Below are 22,690 nucleotides of genomic sequence, written 5' to 3'. Positions count from 1 at the left end.
TTATTATTGTTCATGCTATCAAAGAGCATATGAAATCATTTTTAAAGCTAAAGTGATGAGTTTTAACCATGTCTGAAGTAACTTCTGTTTTTTACTTTGATCCAAATGGCTGCATTTAATCATTTTCTTTGCTTATGAATGGATCAATGAAGACATGCGCACTGTATGCTTCACACTACATGTATATAAATTTACATTCTTATACTTTAATTAGTAGCAAAAACTTTGAAGAAAGGAAAATGAATTTTGTTTCCGTTCTTGTTTCAGGAAGCAAAGATAAATCAAGCAAAAAAGAAAAGATATAGAGGATATTTGTTTTATTCGGTGGATTATCGATTTTAATTCACGAGTGATCATATAAAATAATATTGCGCCACTCGTGAAAATATATTTTTTCTATGATCACGAGTGAATTAAAATCGATATTCCACCGAATCGAACAAATTTTCTTTTTATTTTATGCTTTTTTTTACAGTTTATATACATTTTTAAAGAGTTTAACTAAAGAATTTCGCTGCGATAATGACGTCATTTCGTAAAACAATGACGTCATTTCACAGGAAACAGTGAAAATTATTGATAATTTTCACTGATAATTTTCACTGTTTGAAACAGTGAAATGATCAGTTTTAATTCACTGATATTTCTCTATAAACCACCGGAAAGCATAAAATAAAAAATAAGACTAGGTTTGGCTGCATGAAGGTTAAGCATTGGGAGAACAAACGAAAACATGAGAAGCTAAAATACAACTATGATGCCTTCGTAGCTGCTAGGCTAGAGCAAAAGAATGGATTCAAAGGACATTTTAGTGTTTGCTTTGGAACAGAAATCAGAGTGAAATACATTTATTTTGAAAGTTAAGCAAATTTGGCCTGGAAGAGATGACTTTTTACAGGAATCAATAGATGTCATCTTGTTTATAGCGCACAAGATCCAGAGATATTATTGAAAGTGGACTTCGCAAATTCAAATTCAGTGCAAACATTACTTAAAGCTTAAACTTCTCTGTGATTTTCTTGATAGCTAGAGTAACAAAGGGTTATAAATACATCACTGATTTGCTGCTTGCAAAATTACATTTTTTTTTACACTGAAATGTTTGGAAAGTTTTCCGCACATTATTTGGTAATGCTTATTGCTGCATAATGAAATTCTAGATTATATTAATTTGAAACTCTATACAGGTGTGCCAATTCATATGAGATGCTAAACTCATAATGTCAGATTAGTCTTCTTTGACTTGTATGTGCCCAGCACTGAGAATTGTCAAGCTACACGCCTCCTGGACAGCTATTGTTACCCCATGTGTAGTGTCTGTAACCAACTCAGATCATGTACACAAAAAATGTGTTTTAACTAAAATTCTAACAGATCAAAAATCATTTGATATAATGTTCAAGTCACTGTTTTTATGTAAACTTGCTTTTATAGTGCATTTTTTAATGCTTTATGCCATTCTGCAACTGTTTTTGGAATCAGATATTTTGGTAGTGTCTGTAACCAACTTATGAGCATGCAATTCTACCTTTTATGAAAACTTATGCTTTTTCAAACCAATTGTTTCGATTTATTTTGTTTGAATATACTTCCTGGTTTCAGACAAATGCCTAATTAGCTATCTTGTGGGTCTATAATAAAAGTTATAGAAAAGTTTCTTGCTTGGTTCTCTTTTGGTCTGATACCTGATTAATTAATGCTTTGATTTCTTTTGTTAAGATAGTAATTACTTTTGGTTTTTTGCTTTATTTCAACAGTTTATAACCTGTAGTTGATGTTAAAGTGAAAATATCTGAAGTTTTGAAGTTCTGCTATGTTTTTCTTGCATGTTATATGACTAGTGTAGTGTCTGTAACTTGTATTATACCATAGGATGAAAATGTTAGATAAAAAAATAATGCATGCATGATCAAATAAAATTCAACTTGATTTGAGTAGGGGATACCTTGAGCTTCAAAAATAACACCAAGGAAATGCTGTATCTACAATTTCAATTTTTTAGGAGAGTGAGACTACTATGAGCACCAATACCGTGTTTTAGCCGATTGTATTTATGTTTGTAAGGTTGTGGCGTGTTTTTATCCGGTGTGTAGGTGTCAGTTTCTGATATATACATTAACTTTTCCTGGGTAAGTTTTACTAGTGCGAAGTACTCACAGTGTTGTTTTCGTCAGAATGTGTTTGCATTTTTCTGAAAAAAAGTGAATCACTCTGGATCTAGAGTATTTATCAACAGCCATGCAATTTGTTTTCCAGTTACTCAGAATATATCAATTGTAATATATAATAACTGTGACAGTTGCATTTACCCACATCACGTCAAATACAGTCAAATGTTTCGATGTTCAAACTTTTGGAATGTGATTTGTGGGTCGTAAAGAAATAAAGTTTTATAAAGTTAATGTGTGTTTAAAAGAATGAACAGAACATGGTTTCCTATATGGTATACGGATCATACGGACCATGGACCATACTGCCCAGACCATACGACCCAGATTTGTGGACCATACGGTCGGTCTGCGGACTATACGGCACAGGTGTGCGGACTATACGGCCCAGGTCTGCGAACTATACGGCCCAGGTCTTCGGACTACCGTATACAGCCCAGGTCTGTGGACCATACAGCCCAGGTCTGCGGACAATTCGGCCCAGGTCTGCGGACTATATGGCCCTGGTTTGCGGACCATACGGACCATATGTCTTTACGCCATGTAAATTATTTTAATACACGAAATAGAGCTACTACACTGCTTAGTATGCTGTGCTACCATACATATGTTAAAACTAAAAAAAACGGGTAATGAAAAGTGTTCATGATTATTTCAATAAAGTTATTCATATTCTCAGATTTGCAACTCTGAATTAATTGAATCATCAATTATTAATTTAAACAATAGGCATCACGCAAACATGCACTTTAATGGATAAATATATAAGAGATTCGCCTATCACGATTGTGAAATGTATTCAACATTTCTATTCTTATTGAGAATTGCCGTACAGTTCAGTCCGTGGCGCGTTATAACATGCCAAGTGGAGTTATTTACTGCAATTTCGATAACATTCAGTCTATCTCATAGTGGGTCGAGACATTCCAACCGATAAACTCTGCAATTAATCAACACGTAACAAAATAGGTTTTTTTTTGGACTTTGGAGAAAAAACACATCATTTTACGGATAACAAATTTATTACCGGGGTAGTTATAATTTAATGTTTGACTTCTCAACTACATCAGTTCGGCTAATATTCAAAGTACTCTTAGCAAATGTTACTGTTGTTCACGATATCGCTCTATCAAAGACCCCGCTAAAATTATTCACAAATAATTACTAGTATACGGATTCTACATTTCAAATTTGGGACAAAATATTATGCGGCCGTCATTTTCCAAACGGTTTTATACCGGTCCGATATGCCGCGGTGGGTCAGGGTGTCACTTGCACGAGATGCGCCTTGATTATCACGTGCCATTTGTTTAGTCCAACGTTAACAGATGAGCCCGACTGAATGGCCGTCTATGATAGTCTGATGCACATTTCCAATTAGTCTTATTCAATTACAAACATTGCCACACTGAAGCAAATCTTACCTTAATTGGCACTAATAAGATAATCGTCTAAACTTATTGGATTATAATATAAGCAAAGTTTGTATTGTATATTTTGCATTTCAAAATATACCCCAAGTTTATTTCTTTACAGAAACTATTTCAAAAAGATATTGATCACACATAGTCATCTTTTACCTCCATTGTTACCCTGCCTCGTATAAATAACATTTGATTTACAGCACCGACACGAGTACATCCGACGCTAAGCATGCCAGGAAATTACTTATGAGATCACAGCATAGCACGAGTTCAAATGAGGTAACACGTGACAGTGCAGCATACAAGCACGAGAATGAACACCAACGGCGAGATATCGACAGATTTTGGCGATGATGCTTCATCCGTGCACGACGACATCACGCTGCTATCTGAACGGATAATACCGCGGATACGCAGACTGCCGATGATATTGACCATGATGATGAGTACCTTGCATTCAATAGTACAGATATGGATATTCAGGAACAAAAGATAATGAAAAGAAGTACTAACCTATGTAAACATCATTTATAAATTTATAAAGTAGAAAGTTAATGTGTATATTGATTTGTCTTACTTATTAAGACAACTATCAAAAAAAGGAATATAATATAATACATATTTCTCATTGATTGACGACAGTCTAACTTTATTCAATGTGTTTGAAAATGAAAGCACAAGGTACGTACTCAAGATGTCAATTCTATTGAAGCAGTCCCAATGATATACGTACTCAAAGGGACGCCGACGCGACTGGGAAGCCGTTCTATGTTAACTAACGAAGCTCCCTGTGCTTTTTGAAGTAAATGCGTGCGCCCTGTACTAAGAGATAAATTAAGTCGCGTTCCGGAAATCTGGGCATAATGCATGTGCGTAAAGTATTGTCCCAAATTAGCCTGTGGACGACACTTTCCGCCTAAACCTGATTTTCGGCAAGGAGGGACTTCCTTGAAACTAAAAATACTATAAAAGCGGAAAGTGCCACCCCAAATTAGCTTGTGCGAACTGCACAAGCTTATCTGGGATTACACTTAACGCACATGCAGTAAGCCCAGTTTTATCATAACAAGCATCAATTTATCATAAAAATCATGCAAAAACTATTTTTCTACAATTATTCGTGTTGTGGTTTTTCAATTTGACGTTGTCCAAATTGTCGTTATATTCGACTTATCAGTTTTTCCCCACAAATCAGTATACAGATATACCACTACACTACTGTAATAATTACGGGTATTCTGTTAAGTTTCAGTCGTCTGAGTCGCGATGAGGGAATGCTACCCTGGAATTGAAATTAACAGATGCCTAATTCACTTAGGCGCCACATGATAGTTGGATAAAACAAGCTTACACGAAACGGACTGGTGTGTAACCGTGTACGTCACGACAACCGTTTCTGTCGGCGGAGAGCGACAAATGTCGGAATGCACAAAAAGAAACAGCCTAGTGGACTACATCGAAAGGCAGTGGCGCAATCACTCCATATTTCAAGTGGAGAATTCGTATGTGTACGGCTTGGATCTGCGGACAAACAATTATCAGGAGTGCACATTAATTTTAATTATTGATACGGGCAAAAGCCCGCGAAGCGGGCGTTGACCGTTCATACATATGGGAATTTAGACATAAAATTACATAAGAATACCACATATGGATACGTCTCAAAAAAATTTTCCACGCGACATATATTTTCGCGATGCTATTTATGACCTTGAACAAATCAAAAACACTTTGACATATGCTAAATCACATGTAAATACATACCTCAGAAAAAGTTATACAGGCAAAAGCCCGCGAAGCGGGCGTTGACCGTTTATTTGTATCACTTTTCTGACATACAAAGAGACATTACCTTATAGGGATACAAGTCAAATAATTTCTGCCGTCACCTATTTTCGCGATGGAAAATCATTGAGTGCTGGAGCACATAGGCACTTCGACAAACGCTATATGACACGTAGATGCATTCCTCATGAAATAATACGGCATGGCAGTAATTATTAAGTAGCGAATCGTATCCTATGTTATTGTATTATGATTTTCTACAATCAAAATACGTCTGTTTGCCTCCCTGTGTGACACTTCCTGTTTCCCATAATGCATTGCAAATTGAAAATTGCTCTAGATGTTGTTAACAAAATCTTAAAAAAGATAACCCGTCTAAATTATTTGCGTACTTCCGGTTTACAATACCGAATAAGATTAGTTTCGAATTAACTTCTTCAATGAACCCAATATTCTACAGTTAATATTATCCCTTTACATAAATAAACAATTGTTTAAAAGTTAAATTTGTTCACAACATGAACGGCCGCGTTTCTTTCGTCGACAACTATACATGTCTGTGTGACGTCACTGCTTTCGTCGATACGTCATTAAGAAGTAAAAATTGAAACTGACATACTCTGGTGGATGTTTACATTGTTGTAATTTAATAAATTAATGGAATGCACGACTTTGAGTAATACATTGTACATTAAACAATATCTACTAAGTTGTTTTTAAGTATCAGATTTCTTGTTTATTATATAAATGAATGTTAATTTTTGCTTAAATATAAATGTGCATAATGCAGTGCCAGTAGCACACTTTGCAATATTTTTATTACAAAAGAGTGTGCTGTACACTTGAACTTATACCTATAATTAATAATCCTTGCCTAAAAATTCATTTGACACACCTGAGACCATGTTGTGTATCACCATTATTATTTTGCACATTATGTGACACTTTGAAAAAATTGCAAATAAGCGAAAAGCAGAAGTTTAGTCTTGTCAACTGTCTCTGATTACCACTGATTACTCACTTTTGAAGACCATATAAGAAGCGAAAGTGTAGGATACAGTATTCATTTTATTTGATGACTGCTTGTAATTATTTCTTCATAGAAGGCGTACTGGATGAGTGGAGTATATTTTTTGGTTCTACATCTTTGATGAAGTCAACTCATCGACATTCAGTGCCATGACTGAGCGTGTTTTTTACTAACAAACGCGTGGTAGGAACTTACCGAATATATGCAAACTCATAACAGTGTGTCTAATACTACATGTGTTGAGTGCACAGAAGCAAGGGCAAAGAAGATAGGGGTATAAATGAACATACTGAATGTGTTATTTTGTTTATGAGCTTGAACATACAAAAACTTTACTTTAATCAATTGGGATGTACATGCAGTTTAATAATCGGGTTGTTATTTAATAATCATATTCATGTGGAAACTGCCTCATTCACATGCAATACGCAGCTGCTGTCTATATGTTTAATGCCACATTCCATAATGACTGAATATCTTTACTTTCAAAACATGAAAATGAATTAAATGAAATGAAAATAAACGAAATAATGTAATTAAAATCAGGTGAAAAATATTTGATTATATTTTATTTAAATATGGTTTGGTAAATTATTTACTGGTAAAACAATTCTTGTTGATAACAGTAAATTCGTGATAATAAGTATGTTGTTGTTTATTTTTTGTCTCACACATAAAGTGACAGGTACACTCATATATTTAGCGTTAAGCTTATGATGTGGGTCTTCATCATAAACCTAAATTTTTGCTACTAGTATTTTCTCCATGGCACCAACCTAGTAATGTTCAATCTGTGTATGCCATAAGCGATAGTTTTTACCAACTGTTAATTCCTGAGGATCCAGAAAAATACAATAAGTTTACCACATTTTATGACATAAGCTCTAACAGTGCGGAAGATATGCAAAGAGTATTGTGTCCAAAGCCAAAGGTGATATTTCTGGTCTGTGTAATTTTGCGCAGTGAATGAGGTCTATGCACTTCTTTCAAGATAGACGCAAACACTCCCGCAAGCATTGTTGCATTTATATATTTATTAACATTTATTAAGTACAAAAAGTTTTTCATTTACATATGCAGGGGATACATTTACGATGTCGATGATTTAGACATGGGACCAAAATAATGAAGTACGGCACCTTTCTATTTTATGCTTAAGTTAAATAAAATCGTTTTAGAAATAATCTCACCCTAAAACATAAATGGCATCCCTGCATATGGAAAACGTCAATAAAACACAGTTTCGCGAGATTTTTTTTTTAATTCTAAAATTGTTTTGAAAAATGGAAACAAAAAATGAAATACATGTTTAAGAGTTTGAAAACAGTACAAGGAGTTACTATGCAAAAAGCATAGCTTCATAAACTTGTTTAAGATTTAAACAAATTATATTTTATTGCTTTGCTAAATTACATATTGTTTTGTAAAGAAATTGAATGTTTTGTTGCATGATAATGTGCAGACATATATTACCCGTGTTATTTTTATCAAACATCAAATAAGCTTTTTCCCGTAAATTAGGTAGCACCTATTTTCATATTATCAATGACATCATACGGGCAAAAGCCCGCGAAGCGGGCGTTGACCGTTCATACATATGGGAATTTAGACATAAAATTACATAGAAATACCACATATGGATACGTCTCAAAAAAATTTGCCACGCGACATATATTTTCGCGATGCTATTTATGACCTTGAACAAATCAAAAACACTTTGACATATGCTAAATCACGTGTAAATACATACCTCAGTAAAAATGTTATATCAATGACATCATAATTGTGTAGCGAATCGCACTAAATATTCTCGCATTATTTTTTTTCTTCGCAACCGTTCCAGAATTAAGTCATTACTAAATTATCTCCCCTGAATGCTCTTCTTCAGTGGGTATAGGTTATATTACACTAATTCCGATTCCCATAGGGTCCCATTATAAAACTGACAACTTTCACAGCATTTTTCTTGCCTTTCCGACGTATCAATTTTTCCGAACCTGGTATCATTTTAAAGATGGATCTGTCATCTTCCAATAATTGCAATCAAAAACATACCGTCTCGCAACTTCTAAGAAAGTAAATCGCTGTCGAATGAACCCACCGTAGAAAAACGTGTTTCGGAATCCTAATTTCGACAAAAGCCCCACACAATAGAAAACACACCCTCAAAAGTTCATCTTTTAAGTTAGCTTCCAATCCAAGGCATCAAAGTACTCCAGACACATACAGGATATTACAAATAACCACAAAAGTCATGTCTCACATTGTTAAATGGCTTATATTCAAGAAGAGAAAAGGAACTCTTTAGAAATAGGCACTACTTTCGAATGGACCACGGAGGGATACACAATGATTTAGTGTAATGTAACCTTTAAGGGAACTCAACTTTGTCCTATCTTTTTCAAACTTTCTCCACATGAGATTTCAACTATTTCCACAATGAATATGCAATTTCAGTGCATTCGGAGGGGGGTAAAGGCCTTAAAATGGCCATTTAAAGCGGTGACTAAATTGGCCGCAGTCAAGTCGGAATGCATGATTCTTAGTCTAAGTGACGACAGCTGATTTTGCGTCTCCAATTATTGTTACGCGTAACTTTCATGGCAAAAACTGGTATCATTGCATGCGAAATTCACCAATATATCAGCAAAAGGCCCAAATAAATGTATTGATTGTGAATCAGTGTATTTTTCTTGATGAAATAGGAGACTTTTTTTTAAATTTTAAGCACTTTTTTCAATAAAAAACTCACTGACAGCATATAAAATCATGTTTTTTAAGAAAATTATTATTATAAGCTTCACTTACAATCTAAACATACACATTGCAATTACAAAAATTAATGCTATTATGATGAGAGGCATAATTTTCAGCTTTCAAGCTGATACAAGCCGGCTACCCAAAATTAACACTTAAAAAGGCGCAAATCGCTCCTTCAACAGCTTACGACACAAAGTGACACTTAATGCGCATCCAGATAGTCTCTCTCATATAAATAAGTCCTGTTAGCGACATTTTATTAAGTATTCTCTTTAAAATCCAGTGTTGAAAGCGTAAGTTTTGCAAAAATGTCCACAGTCACCATGCAAAAGAGCATGTTTGCTAAGGAATTCCTACGCGAGTGGCCACACTAATGTCGTGGCAGGAAAGTCATATGGGTGTGATTCCTCTGTAGTTCAGTGAACATTCATTCCACTACCTGGGGATGACTATCAGGATCAATTTTCCCAGCTTGGTGTAGTGTTGACCTTTCAGGATGTTGATGGATCGTCCACAAGCGCTGCACCACTGCGGCCTCTGTTCAGGACACAGAGTCGGATTGAGGTGTACACAAACCCGCAGTCAGGCAAGGATCATCCAGACCTTTAATAAAATAAAATGTTTAGGCCCCTGAAACTGGCAATTATGTTCAACACTGAGATAAGGATACACATAGAGGAGACATCATGCCATGGCTTTCTCATTATGGACACGGCAAACTCGAGCAGCCGGGGACTTGGCTCTAAACAAAAACAGGTATGCTCCATCAATGTGAGCAAGATGGCATGTCAGAGTTAAAAAGGGCAAACAAACATACAAAAGAGATATGTAGGAAATTAGAAATTAAATGCCAGAAGTAATTTTAAGTATTGTTTTTCTGTCTGCAAGGGTTGCTGTGGAAAATAGTGCTTAACGCATAGTTTGGCCTGTAGGGGTTCTGCTAGCAAGAACAAATCGAAGTCATATCTGCCCGCGAACTGTAAGCTTGAGATAACCATATCTGATGAAGTACTGCTTTGAGAATGCATTCTTATTGTACTTGAACCAGATCGCATTGACAGCACAAGGCTTCAGACCCCCCAAAAGTGTGAGGCTTTCAATAGTGCTTACCTGATACCAGACCGCATTGCCCGAGACAGTGACTTTCTCCCGGAACTGCACAGGCTGCATCCGCAGCACAATCCTTAAGCTCAATCATGGTCTGGCTGACTCTGAAATAGTGAAATCTGAATTTACAGATGCTCATTTGTCTAAAGGTTATGAGTTTATTGCCTATCTTATTAAAAGCAAACACAATGACATGCTTAAAAAGACATGTGCATTTCTGAAAAGACATACAGCTGCCCGATACTTGACTAGGAAAAGGCGCTATGGTCTTCACTCTGAAATTCATTACTCTAAGGGCTTAACAGAACAAAAGCCAGATCTTACAGCTAATTGGCCCCACCTACAGCTAAATATGCTTTATAGGTTGAAAATAAAGTTATTTGTCTGAAGAACTAGTGCTATTAACTCATCAGCTATGTTGCTCCACTGGCCGCAATTCTGTAAACATAGTGTATATATGGAAATACCTAGTCTACCACCTGCACCGCACCACTACGTCCACTGTAAAAATACACAGCTAAGTTAGTACTTTAACGAACAAACTGAAATTCATGTGTTAATTAAACAATCAGTATGATGACTCACATTGAAATCATGTCCAGTGCACCAGTCAGAGCAAGACAGCTAGCGGATTGTTGACCATCTACGGCTCAAGGACAAACGGTCAGGCCTACAAACAAAGAGAAAAATGGCATAAATGGGTTGCATGCATGTAATTTTGCATATTTTTCATCTTGCTCTCCACCTGAAACTTCAATCTATGGACATAATAATATTTACATTTAAGATTTGTTGGAAATGTTACCCTTACTTGTCCATACCAGGTCCCCCACCCATCCGGAACCGTCTAAAACCACCTAAAACATCCATTTGGACCAAAATATTGACACCTCTCATCTATTTTAGCACCCAAATCATCAAAACATTCATTAAAATTCATTTTCTACTTGTCTCGCTTGCAGACGAATCCATGTGACCTTGACATTGCAGTAAATGTGCTTTTTAAAGGTTATATTACACTAATTCCGATTCCCATAGGGTCCCATTATAAAACTGACAACTTTCACAGCATTTTTCTTGCCTTTCCGACGTATCAATTTTTCCGAACCTGGTATCATTTTAAAGATGGATCTGTCATCTTCCAATAATTGCAATCAAAAACATACCGTCTCGCAACTTCTAAGAAAGTAAATCGCTGTCGAATGAACCCACCGTAGAAAAACGTGTTTCGGAATCCTAATTTCGACAAAAGCCCCACACAATAGAAAACACACCCTCAAAAGTTCATCTTTTAAGTTAGCTTCCAATCCAAGGCATCAAAGTACTCCAGACACATACAGGATATTACAAATAACCACAAAAGTCATGTCTCACATTGTTAAATGGCTTATATTCAAGAAGAGAAAAGGAACTCTTTAGAAATAGGCACTACTTTCGAATGGACCACGGAGGGATACACAATGATTTAGTGTAATGTAACCTATAAGCCGAAGACTGGTTCACTACATATAGTGACAGGGTTTACTAACGACTCGCCCCCTTAACGACTCGCCCCATAACGACTGCCCCACTTTTTATAACGACTCGCCCCACTTTTATAACGACTCGCCCCACATGTATAACGACTCGCCCCACATAGATAACGACTCGCCCCATCATTACTTATATGGTAGGATTTTTTTATTTAATTTCGATTTTATTGTGTTTTAAGTCGGTAAAAACTGGTGGGGTATTGAAAAAATATCTTAAGATTTGGCAAATTAGAAGTTTGATGAAATTTGTTAAAATGCATTACTTTAACTTTCACCTTTTTCAGGAACTTTCAACAGAAACTGGAATACTGTATCGCATCCTGCATGATATGTTCAAGATTTCTACACCTGGAATTTTATCAACTCTTGCAATTAATATTATGCGTTACCACAGTAACATAACTATGTTTTTGCGTATATAATATATAACGACTCGCCCCGTCATTTTTATTGTTACATTTTAGCATCTATGTTAAATGTAAACAGTACAGATGAATAGAACAAGAAATATATAAGAAAATCTTTTTTGTGGTGATGGTTTATTAGATACTTATGTATGTATATACAACAACAACAACAACTTATACAAATAGAAAGTTACGCAGTGTGTATAATAATATCAATACATTGAATTAATAAGAAAGGTTTACAAAAAGACAGTAATACATCAGTAATCAATATAATTATATCTTAATATTATCAACATTGAATTTATGAAAATGATTTTATTCAAACGTGTTATTCATAACAAATTTAAACACTATTTACACAAACAACAACAACAGCAACAACAACTATTTACACAGGTCCGTACATGGCTGAACACAAGTCCAGCAGCTGACTAGTTGAGATGGAACGCTCGTTTTATCTTTTCCACACTCCCCAGAGCTTCCCCTGTACCTGAAGTGTCTGTTTATTCTGATGTCTTTACCAAACACAATTTAGGTGAACATGACCCGTCTTTAATATATTGCCGAATCTCAGATTTCTGTCGAATTTATTTGCTTTGATCTTTTCGATATCTTATTGTTATTATTATCCTGGCAAATCACAAACGCTTGTTAAAAAATTATTTGTTTTAAACATTATAGTTGGCATCTCTATTCTTCCAGTATTCTCGCGGTATTTCAATAACGACACCCTACTGTTTATTTGTCAAAATATGTGACGCATTTTCCATTCGCTCTCAGAAAGCATTCTATACATAGATGGTGACGTCACTTCGTTATTGTCAGTAAGACCGGTGTGTACACAATGTCTCAGAAAGAAGTTTTACGTGTGATCATGAGCAATATTCTGGCAAGTTGTCGTTGTTATCCACCAGAAACACATTTATTCACAAAATTTAAAGATATTCCGATCTAACTTTTTAGTCTTTTAGCTTTAATGTTTAACGTATTGTGGTGTTTATTTCGGTTAGCTCTCAGTGGGTTTCGCCTGCAATTACAGCGACTACTAACAACGACATTAATCTACTGCACTCACATGGGCATCGACTGTAAACCTTGTCAGAATGGCAGACGTCGTTCTCGACAGCACACACTTCGAGGGAAACACTCGTCCGCTATCGTCTTTGGCTACACGCGACTGTTCCTCCTGGGAATACCTACCCCACGCACAGGCTTAACCTCCTTGGCAAGACACTAAGTCACAGGCTTATACTTACACGTCACAGGCTCACATACACAGGCTCATCTACACAGGCTAATACATACCGGCTCACACTTATGCTCCTGGAAATACTCACCTCAGGAAACACGTCTGCACACGTCCGCGGACACGGTAGCAAGAGAGCATGGTAATCCCATCAGGCATCTGCGTCCATCCCATTGGCTCCACATCATGCAGCATGGTCCCGTCACATGAGCGACGCAAGCCGGGTACCACTCTGCAGGGGGGCGTGGCACTGGCACTACAGTATTTACACCTCGTCTGCTCGCACTTTACCGATATCCCCGAAAGGTTACATATCACTATAATAAGTTTAGGCCTAAAACCACAAAATCCGATACCGTTGGATTTTCGTACCACAATCTTACGTACAAAATCTCCCAGTATCGAAATCAACAAAAAACAAGACATTTATAAATTGTCTGCATTATTGATCAAATTTTAAGATATTTGTTGGTTTTCCGTTTTTAGAAGATGTTCTGTGAAGGCAAGAGCTGGGCATCATACAAGCCATTCTATCCAGCAAAACTGACAGTTTTGGTTTACAGAAATCAACAAAGGAGGGATTCCTGAACTATCAAATTTCCAAGCTATACAAACAGTTATTATGTGTGGTGATCTTTATTGGTTCTGTTTGTTTACTTGGATGGAACATGTGTGAACTTTTATAGAACTTTGAAAAGTCTATATATGTCTATCTATAAACAAAAATCAGCTATTGTATAATAAGATCAGATGTGCAAACAATGTCAAAGGGTTGTTAAATTAACAATTTGAAGGCAATTATGCTGAAAAAATATGAGAGTTCCCATGCAAATTTTGTCTGTATATCAACAAGTGTCTGCCGATAATTGTCAAACTAGTAATACAAAACTTACCACAAGTATGTAAAAGCACTAAGTACCTGTGATCATTTTTAGTAAGATAGTGTAATTCTAAACAGTAGCAAATAGCTTGTTTAGTAAATGCATAATGCAATTAATATGATTTCCGTTCTATTGTGTAATTAATAAATTGGTTGTTACTTGTTAATCCATGATAAATGTTTTATGGCTAGGACAAAAGCGTCAATGTTAATTTAGTAAAAGGTAATACAATAACACCACTTTGTAATTTCATATACGTAAATATTCTTGAAATGTAGGTTGATGACAGTGTTTTAGTTATACTTATTTTGTAACTATTATTTTATGTGCAAATAAATGATGTGAAGTGTTTTGTATCTCCACACAATACCACATACCTTGTTATATATGTACTGTGTTATGTGTTATTTGAATGTTTAAATAAAAATATATGGATGATATAACATGATGCATTCTAATATTTGCATTCAAATTGTAACTATAGAGCTAAGTGTATGCAGTTTAGACTGTGATTTTAGAATTGCTACAAAATGGCTAGTTTTTTAGTGGCGACAAAATTTAAACTATTCAACAATAGTTTGGGAAAGAAAATTAGAAACCTGCAAGATACCTGTATTTATTAAGTATTTTAATTGCGAATCAAGTATGTTGTTATGCTGTTACACACAATTATACATTGATAATAAATAAGAAGACAATTAGTGGTGTTAACGTTTCCAAACAGTAGAAATCATTCTTCTGATGAAGTCAGTGATATACAGACGAAAGCTCCAGGTATGGCTTTCAATACGTAGTTTGTGTTTATTTGACAGTCTAAAACTTATTGGATTAAAAAAAAATCCTGTAAAATTTGTCAATCAAAATTGATTTGACACATCACATGATTTTGATTATGTTAAATCAGTGTACTGTATGCTAAATGCAACTGCTTAAGCAAGCAGTCAAGTTGAATTGAGACATTTAATGAAACAAACTGTTTCCTGGGTAGGACCAGTACTTAGTGTCTATATGACGTACCATGACGTCGAAAGAGTACAAGACCTGCTAAGTAGAACGAGAAATGTACTTCGACGTACAATTTTCACCGACACTTGAGTGTAAGCCAATCAGAAGACACCTTACGTCTGTTGCTTTTAGAGATTTTTGACATTGAACATTATTATTATTAATATTTATACCGAATTATGCGACTATCGACCGCTTACTCATAGATATTGTGCGTATTTATTAAACATTATTATTATTATAATTTATACCAAATTATGCGACTATCGACCGCTTACTCATAGATATTGTGCGTATTTATTGACCTGGCGTGGCGGAATTAACCTCTGACTTATGCTAGTTATGGTTATCACAAAATACGACCAACGGGGAGTTTATAATACATTATTTATCCCATTAATGCTTGGTTACTGGTTACCGTTGGGAATTTCCTACACAGTAATGCGCTGGACGGTCGTGATACTCCGCCCCGCATGATCATTTCATACACACAATATGCTGAACAATTTTAATTTTAAAAAGGTAACATATGAATCTTCTTCAAATTTGTATATAATCTATTTCAATGCATTAAATACTTGAAACTTCTCTGTTGTTTTTTTGCCATTCTGATATTTTTATTCATTTTGTCCTCAACTAAAAAAGAGCTTTTAAACATTTATTATGAATAAATCTGAAGGAAAAGCGGCTCAAGAGACTAGTGTTTTGATTGGCTGTTCAGAAAATGTGTACGTAGAAGTACAAACATGTATGTCGAAGTACAAATTGTACTTTGACGTACAAATATGTACTTCGAAGTGTATTTTATATTCATGTCGACGTACAATTATTGTACTTCGACGTACATTTCTCTTTTTAACGTGTAGGTCTTCTTGACTTTCAACCCAAATGGTACGCCATAGTATGTCTTTAGGGTTATCTAAAGAATGCTCCCACTTAAAGGATCAATACAGAGACCTCCCAGTGACTAAGCCAGTTAGCAGACACCCCATCCACTATACCACAGACACCGAACCAGATATAAATTCCTGTGGCTAGAATTTAGAAAAAAAATAAGATGCTAGATCTTTAAGCTTGGAACATGTAACTCGTTTTAAGATTGATTTTTTTGGATGCATTACTCAATTATTGCAACAATTATCATATTTTGAACACAATCATGTCCATATATTTATTAAAAATACATGGTTATCAAAAAAACTTAAAACGCTTTCGCCCGTAAATTAGGTAGCACCTATAATTATATTAATTGTGTAGCGAATCGCACTAAATATTCTCGCATTATTTGTTTTTCTTCGCAACCGTTCCAGAATTAAGTCATTACTAAATTATCTCCCCTGAATGCTCTTCTTCAGTGGGTATAAGCCGAAGACTGGTTCACTACATATAGTGACAGTCTTTACCAAACACAATTTAGGTGAACATAACCCGTCTTTAATATATTGCCGAATCTCAGATTTCTGTCGAATTTATTTGCTTTGATCTTTTCGATATCTTATTGTTATTATTATCCTGACAAATCACAAACGCTTGTTAAAAAATTATTTGTTTTAAACATTATAGTTGGCATCTCTATTCTTCCAGTATTCTCGCGGTATTTCAATAACGACACCCTACTGTTTATTTGTCGTTTTATATGTGACGCATTTTCCATTCGCTCTCAGAAAGCATTCTATACATAGATGGTGACGTCACTTCGTTATTGTCAGTAAGACCGGTGTGTACACAATGTCTCAGGAAGAAGTTTTACGTGTGATCATGAGCAATATTCTGGTAAGTTGTCGTTATTATCTACCAGAAACACATTTATTCACAAAATTTAAAGATATTCCGATCTAACTTTTTAGTCTTTTTAGCTTTAATTTTTAACGTATTTACACCTCGTCTGCACGCACTTTACCGATATCCCGAAAGGTTACATATCACTATAATTAATAGGCCTAAAACCACAAAATCCAATACCGTTGGATTTTCGTACCACAATCTAACGTAGGAAATCTTCCAGATTCAAAATCAACAAAAAACAAGATATTTATAAATTGTCTGCATTGTTGATCAACTTTTAAGATATTTGTTGGTTTTGGTTTTCCGTTTTTAGAAGCTGTTCTGCGAAGGCAAGAGCTGGGCATCATACAAGCCATTCTGACAGTTTTGGTTTACAGACATCAACAAAGGAGGGATTCCTGAACTATCAAATTTCCAAGCTATACGCACAGTTATTATCTGTGGTGATCTTTATTGGTTCTGTTTGTTTACTTGGATGGAACATGTGTGAACTTTTATAGAACTTTGAAAAGTCTATATATGTCTATCTATAAACAAAAATCAGCAATTGTATAATAAGATCAGATGTGCAAACAATGTCAAAGGGTTGTTAAATTAACAATTTGAAGGCAATTATGCTGAAAAATATGAAAGTTCCCATGCAAATTTCGTCTGTATATCGACAAGTGTCTGCCGATAATTGTCAAACTAGTAATACAAAACTTACCACAAGTATGTAAAAGCACTAAGTACCTGTGATAATTTTAGTAAGATAGTGTAATTCTATACAGTAGCAAATAGCTTGTTTAGTAAAATTGCATAATGCAATTAATATGATTTCCTTTCTATTGTGTAATTAATAAATTGGTTGTTACTTGTTAATCTATGATAAATGTTTTATGGCTAGTACAAAACCAGCCATGTTAATTTTGTAAAAAGTAATACAATAACACCACTTTGTAATTTCATATACGTTAATATTCTTGAAATGTAGGTTGATGACAGTGTTTTAGTTTTACTTATTTTGTAACTATTATTTTATGTGCAAATAAATGATGTGAAATGTTTTGTATCTCCACAAAATACCGCATACCTTTTTATATATGTACTGTGTTCTGTGTTATTTAAATGTTTAAATAAAAAATATGGATGATATAACATGATGCATTCTAATATTTGCATTCAAATTGTAACTATAGAGCTAAGTGTATGCAGTTTAGACTGTGATTTTAGAATTGCTACAAAATGGCTAGTTTTTTAGTGGCGACAAAATTTAAACTATTCAACAATAGTTTGCGAAAGCAAATTAGAAACCTGCAAGATACCTGTATTTATTAAATATTTTAATTGCGAATCAAGTATGTTGTTATGCTGTTACACATAATTATACATTGATAATAAATAAGAAGACAATTAGTGGTGTTAATTTTTCCCAACAGTAGAAATCATTCTTCTGATGAAGTCAGTGATATACAGACGAAAGCTCCAGGTATGGCTTTCAATACGTAGTGTGTGTTATTTGACAGTCTAAAACTTATTGGATTAACAAAAAATCCTGTAAAATTTGTCAATCAAAATGGATTCGACACATCACATGATTTTGATTATGTTAAATCAGTGTACTGTATGCTAAATGCAACTGCTTTAGCAAGCTGTCAAGTTGAATTGAGACATTAGATGAAACAAACTGTTTCCTGGGTAGGACCAGTACTTAGTGTCTATATGACGTACCATGACGTCGAAAGTCTACAAGACCTACTAAGTAATTTAGTAAAACGAGAAATGTACTTCGACGTACAATTTTCACCGACCCTTGAGCGTTAGCCAATCAGAAGACACCTTACGTCTGTTTTTTTTAGAGATTTTTGACATTGAACATTATTATTATTATTATTTATACCAAATTATGCGACTATCGACCGCTTACTCATAGATTTTGTGCGTATTTATTAAACATTATTATTATTATAATTTATACCAAATTATGCGACTATCGACCGCTAACTCATAGATATTGTGCGTATTTATTGACCTGGCATGGCGGAATTAACCTCTGACTTATGCAAGTTATGGTTATCACAAAATACGACCAACGGGGAGTTTATAATATATTATTTATCCCATTTATGCTTGGTAACTGGTTACCGTTGGGAATTTCCTACACAGTAATGCGCTGGACGGTCGTGATACTCCGCCCCGCATGATCATTTCATACATACAATATGCTGAATAATTTTAATTTTAAAAAGGTAACAATTGAATCTTCTTCAAATTTGTATATAATCTATTTCAATGCATTAAATACTTGAAACTTCTATGTGTTGTTTTTTGGCAATTCTGATATTTTTATTCATTTTGTCCTCAACTAAAAAAGAGATTTTAAACATTTATTATGAATAAATCTGAAGGAAAAGCGGCTCAAGAGACTAGTGTTTTGATTGGCTGTTCAGAAAATGTGTACGTAGAAGTACAAACATGTATATCGAAGTACAAATTGTACTTTGATGTACAAATATATACTTCGAAGTGTATTTTATATTCATGTCGACGTACAATTATTGTACTTCGACGTACATTTCTCTTTTTAACGTGTAGGTCTTCTTGACTTTCAACCCAAATGGTACGCCATAGTATGTCTTTAGGGTTATCTAAAAAATTCTCCCACTTAAAGGATCAATACAGAGACCACCCCAGTGACTAAGCCAGTTAGCAGACACCCCATCCACTGTACCACAGACATCGAACCAGATATAAATTCCTGTGGCTAGAAAACAAAAATATATAAGACGCTAGATCTTTTAGCTTGGAACATGTAACTCGTTTTGAGATTGATTTTTTTTATGCATTGCTTAATTATTGCAACAATTATCATATTTTAAACACAATCATGTCCATATATTTATTAAAAATACATGGTTATCAAAAAAACTTAAAAAGCTTTTGCCCGTAAATTAGGTAGCACCTATAATCATATTACTTTAATGCTATATATGCACATATAGTTATACTTTATTAAATACATAAGTATAAATAGGTTGATTGCAAAACGATAAGAATGAAACATAATTTTGTATCTTCTATTCCTTTTCTTTTTATGATGCTGCTAGCTGATTCTTGTACTGATCACCATCATAAGACCATCCTTTAAAAATCTTTCGTTTGACATAACCCGCATACTTTCAAATAGGTGGGTCGGTAGGTTGGTGATTTCTTCTCAAAGTCTCTTTTACACGTAAGTCTTTTGTTTATGCTAATTAATGATAATATAAAGCGTTGCAACGCAAAAAGGTTGAATAATTTGGAGAGTTCTGTTGCGTTCATTATATGTTGTGACAATACGAGGATTGCTTATATAAAGTATAAAATAATCACTCATTGTATGAGAAAGCATGGCCGATTGGTTTAAGTGTTAGACTGTTACTCCAGCAGAAATCAATATATATAAGCAACACAACCTAAACATTACTTTCTGCTCCTAAAACCAAACCACAGGTGACCGATTCAGGGCCATATTGAATCTTGATCCAACAAATCGGTTCTTCGGTTGTGTCGTTATCACACCACATTGTGATCTGAATACTGAGTTAATATTTATGTTTGGGTCATGTTTATAATATGAAGCCTACATGACAGGCATTGAAATGATATGCAACGAAACGATTAAAGCAACATCAATATAGCAAGGGTGTGTCACAATAAAATTATTTCAGCACTTTATCTCAATAATTCTTTGACCTTAGATCATGCCTATAATTATAGTGGTTACGTCCGATAAACGGGATCTGCCTATTAATTTTGCGGTCACCAGATCAAAGATCAAGGTCAAGATCATAGAGTAGTGTTACAGGATATTTGTGCTAGCTCTGTTCTTTGTGAAAGATTGGTCCTACAATCATGCATATTATTATAATGTTTACAGAACAGGAAACAAAGACGCAGATGGATTTTGAGGTCACCAGGTAAAAGTAAGGGTCTCATGAGCTCGTATCAAATATTAAGAAGTGTAACTCCAGCTGCTGGAGCAGTATTGAATTCTCATTATATACATTTAGTTGGTCATTTATTTAAGGCAAGTGACCAATTGCCAAAACAGTACAGAACAGCACAAAACAGCACAAAACAAACAACATAAACACATATAAGAATTAAGCTGGGGTCACCGCCTTGGAACGGTCAATCCAAAGCATTGGGGGTTTTAACCGGTTTTATAGCGCTCAACCTTACACTTTGCCCAGCAATATTCATGATACATTTAAGTGTAAATAAAATTTAACCTCATAGCATTGTAACTCAAATTAAACAATAATAAAAGGGAATTGAAACGCATTCAATTTAATTTCCATTTAATAACTCAATGGTAGGAAAGAGACCAGAGCAACAGAGTTACAATTTTTTGAGGAACGATGAAATGAAACTACGAACAAGTGTCAACTACATTCCTTCTTTATAGAAAAAGATATAAGAACATAGCATATTAAAGTTAATATTTCAGATCATCATCGGGCAAATACAGGAAGAAGCAGCAATAATGGGTGTAAAACATAAAAAAAAACTGATTTCTTCATTAACTTTAGAGAACAATTTCAACCAGCATGGACATGCCGATGTCATTATTGGGACAAAATGACGCATATGAATCATGCAAATGGATGCAGATGTACTAATGTGGAAAGATTGGGGTCATCAGGTCAAAGCTCAAGGTCAGTTTAATAGGTGTACACAGACTATCTATATAATTCTAAGGATTATATGTATTCATATGCTGGCTGTTTTCTTCTTTCATTTTCCGTACTCCGTCACTTTCGTCTTTGCATCGTCATCTTCATTATCATTATGGTATTAATAATTTTCATAATCATCATCAGCAGCAGAAGCAGAATAATCATCATCATTTATTGCATCTTATCACTTCTCTTTATCCTTCTTCTCCACCACCTCATTATTATCCTCTTGTAAACCATCATCATCATCACTTTGAACATCATCAGCACATTTTGCATCGTTTCAATCGTTACCAAAGTCATTACTCTCGTAATGAAAATTAATTACAAAATAAGCGACAACACCGTTTCCCTTATTTTTGTTATTTAACACCCTTCATTATAATACGATTCTTACGTAGAAAAAAAGAGAATATCTTATCATTCATTAAATTATAAACAATGTGCAACTGCAGCTGCAACGGCAAGAAAAAAAAGTAGTACAACATTTATTTACTGCAAGGTACCAATTGCTAATGATTGTTACAAACACAAAACAACAATGTAATCAAGCGAATAAAAACGAGTTCAATGTCAACATTTTATTCTCGTTATTCAAACTAGCCTGAGAATATGAACGAAGAATGTTATAGTTAACCCATTTATGCCTAGCGTCTAAAACAAAGGCCTTAGCAAACAGCGTTAACCCAGATGAGACGCCGCATGATGCGGCGTCTCATCAGGGTCTGCGCTGTTTGCTTAAAGGAATTTCTGTAAGAAATATTCTAAATATAGAAATAAATATACTAGACATCCCTAATTTTGGAAATAAATTGATTCAATTTAGAAGGATGGGAGAGTCCACCAGGCATAATTGG

At 34.7% G+C, this 22,690-nt stretch overlaps 1 long non-coding RNA gene across 1 annotated transcript; it reads right to left on the bottom strand.

Moving 5' to 3' along the window:
• Window positions 1-9,209: 9,209 nt before the first annotated feature.
• On the bottom strand, window positions 9,210-12,240 carry LOC127834879 (uncharacterized). Its single transcript, XR_008028270.1, has 3 exons — window positions 10,860-12,240; window positions 10,278-10,378; window positions 9,210-9,770 (listed from the first exon to the last, which is right to left on the bottom strand). It is a non-coding gene; the product is annotated as an uncharacterized LOC127834879 (long non-coding RNA).
• Between the last annotated feature and the right edge of the window lie 10,450 nt (window positions 12,241-22,690).

The sequence above is a fragment of the Dreissena polymorpha genome, chromosome 6 (assembly GCF_020536995.1).
Source record: "Dreissena polymorpha isolate Duluth1 chromosome 6, UMN_Dpol_1.0, whole genome shotgun sequence".
Taxonomy (NCBI): Eukaryota; Metazoa; Mollusca; class Bivalvia; order Myida; family Dreissenidae; genus Dreissena; species Dreissena polymorpha.
This window is presented reverse-complemented; position numbering and strand designations above follow the sequence as displayed.